Source organism: Mandrillus leucophaeus, unplaced genomic scaffold (genome assembly GCF_000951045.1).
Source record: "Mandrillus leucophaeus isolate KB7577 unplaced genomic scaffold, Mleu.le_1.0 Scaffold1254, whole genome shotgun sequence".
Taxonomy (NCBI): domain Eukaryota; kingdom Metazoa; phylum Chordata; class Mammalia; order Primates; family Cercopithecidae; genus Mandrillus; species Mandrillus leucophaeus.
This window is the reverse complement of record NW_012100921.1, coordinates 14,939-17,873: the sequence shown is the minus strand read 5'-3', so window position 1 is coordinate 17,873 and position 2,935 is coordinate 14,939. Positions and strand designations below refer to the sequence as shown.

The window sequence follows — 2,935 nt, the reverse complement described above, 5'->3', positions numbered from 1 at the left end:
AAAAAACTCTGTCTCAAAAAAAAAAAAAAAAAAAATCCAACCTCAGGCAGGGGATCCCCTTCCCTTCATCCATTCAGGTCTGCTTTTCAACTATAACCTCATCACTCACATCATATCCCCTATTCCCCTAAGGCTGGCCCAGGACAAGAACAGCTGCCATCCCTATGGGAGCCAGGTGGCTGCAGGGCACCAACAGGATGTGGATGAGAGAACATCACTGGACATCTCCTGATCCCTGCACCCAGGTGTGCTCAGTGCCACATCTGGGCTTCCACAGGTCTGTGTCCCACAGTGTCCTCAGGTGACCCTGCATTCTGTTCCCAGAAAAGTATGCCTTGGGCTAGAGAAGAAGCAGGGGACAGCTAGCTGATATCTTGTTGAGAGCCATCATCATGCATCATCAGAGTGTCTGTCAAGACCCCACAGGACTGCCAGGAATTTTCACTGGCCGAAAATAGCAGTGTCCACCACTTTAAGAAAAAGCATCTGGTTTCCCTTCCATGTGCCTGCTGATTTTGGTCCTGTAGGATGATGACATTATGCACTGGCCTCTGTCACTTTTTCTAACTGAGACACTAGAGAGGGAGAGGGAAACAGGAAAGAAAAATCTAGAAGACATTTTGGAAAGATGTTAGATTCTCAAATACAGTCATGGTCAAAGCAAGGTGATGGGAGCAGCATAATTCTTTAATGGGTATTTGAATGGAGGCACCTGTGAAGCATCTTTTGCCTTAGGGAGAGAACAGGTGCTACAGTAATGGACTGTGCTGTTTATTTTTTATCTTGCAGTAGTTGCTGCAGTGTCTGCTGACATCAAATGGGTATCCTGATAGCCTTCAATATCAGTGGTGGCAGCCTACATGAAATTTTTATCTTGATGGGAATTCGAGGGCTGGAGGCTGCCTTTATCTGGATTTCAATCCTTTTTTGTGCCATGTGCCTGGTGGGACTGGCTGGAAATGCTGCCCTCATCCTGGTCATTTCCAGGAACAATAGCCTTCATTCACTCATGTTCCCATTCCTTTGCCTTGTCTCAGTTCCTGACCTGGCTCTCGGTTCTACCACTGTGCTCAAGATGCTGGCCATTTTGTGGCTCCATGCTGGTGAGATTTCCTTTAGTGGATGCCCGGCCCAGATGTTTTGCATCCATTCTATCTACGCTCTGGAGTCCTCAGTCCTTCTTTCCATGGTCATTGATCGATATGTGGCTATCTGTAACCCATTAAGATATACAACCACTCTCAACCATGCTGTCATAGGTAGGATTTGCCTTGTTGGGATATTTTGTAGTGTGGCTATTGTCTCCTCTTTTATCTTCTTGCTGAGGTGATTCTCCTACTGTGGTCACTGTGTCTTGACACACACTTACTGTGAGCACATGGGCATTGCCTGATTGGCCTATGCCAACATCACTGTCAATATTGTCCTGTGGGCTGACTGTGGCTCTGCTGGTCATGGAACTGGAGTCTATCCTCATTGGCATCTCCTATGGCCTTATCCTTCATGCTGTCTTTCATCTTCCATCTTGTGATGCCCAGCACAGGGCTCTGAGTACCTGTGGCTTCCACATTGGCATCATCCTCATTTTCTACATCCCTGCCTTCACATTTCTCAACCACAGCTTTGGCCACCACTGGGTCCCCAAGCATGTGCACGTCTTTCTGGTTAATCGCTGTCTGCTGCAGCCTCCTTTACTGAATCCAGTCATCTATGGGACTAGCACCAAACAGATTTGGAGTCAAATCTCTTTGTGAGACTTCTTCACTTGGAAAAGGATTTGGCCTAACCTATCAATCTGAGATAGAAGATGAGGAGAGTATAAAAGCTATGAGGGATCATTGATAAATTCATAAGTGGAAAAGAGAAACACTGTGTTACAAACTATGGGACTTGGCTGTAGTGGGATTGAGAAGGAATCAGAGAGACCGCTGGGTTGAGGAGGATATTATTTAGGTGCACTGGCCCAGTTGGATTAACATCCAAAGGACTGAGCCCTGAACAAAGAGTTGATTTTTAAGCATTTTGTGGGGTGGTGGGAGATCTGTGCAGGGGGAAGCATATTACAGAATCAAGAAACAAAGACAGTTATTCAATTAATTGAGACATGCATTACATCATTTATTACTTTCCAAGGAAAAACATGTTTTATAGCTTGAGTTTATCTGTCTAGTTACCTTGCAGCTGCACAGCTAGAGAAACAGGGTCTTCACAATGCCTGGGAAAGGAGGAGAGATAAGGCTCACTAGCCACAGAAAAACAGACAGTTAATTTTTAAAGGACTCCAGCTCTTTCTCTTCCTCAGGAGGAATTGGGTTTTCTTACACACAACTTAGTTTCTGCTTACACATTCTTTGATTTCTTTTAATTCCTGTTCTATGGCTTCTAGTACTGGACACATCCCTTTGCTACTCATGAACTCAGATTTCCTTATCAGTACTTCAAGCGTCTTACAGCTCTATGATCTGGTAAATCTAGTGCCCAGATGGGTCCATTTTCAATCTTGCTGTGGGAGTCCAGAGTTCTGAGTTCTGGTCCTGCTTCTTACAATAACATCTTGGGTCACTAAACTTCATTTTTCTTCCAGAAATAATGTGTGGTTCATAGCAGGAGATTATCACCGTGAGTATTCTTGGTAAGTATTTGTATTGCAAGGTGAACTTTTTGGTCAAATGAAGCCAGGACCTTAGAAGAGCAGGCATGGGGCCTGCAAAGATGCATCTAGGAGCAGAACAGATGTTACAAAGGCATTGAGCACTAACCCCTACTCTTACCTCCAGCTTCATTGTATGATTTTTCTCTCTTTCCGAAGTTAGTATGCTATTTGGTCCCTTTAGCGTTTACTCCTTCAAAAAATAAAGAGTTTTAACTTTGTTGCTAGTTGCAGGCTGGTATCCTAAGAAGAAGCATGAATTTATTTGTCTATTAAAATAAATGT

At 44.1% G+C, this 2,935-nt stretch overlaps 1 pseudogene; it reads left to right on the top strand.

The window, feature by feature from the left end:
• Positions 1–817: 817 nt before the first annotated feature.
• Positions 818–1,754, top strand: LOC105533509 (annotated as a pseudogene).
• Positions 1,755–2,935: the final 1,181 nt, after the last annotated feature.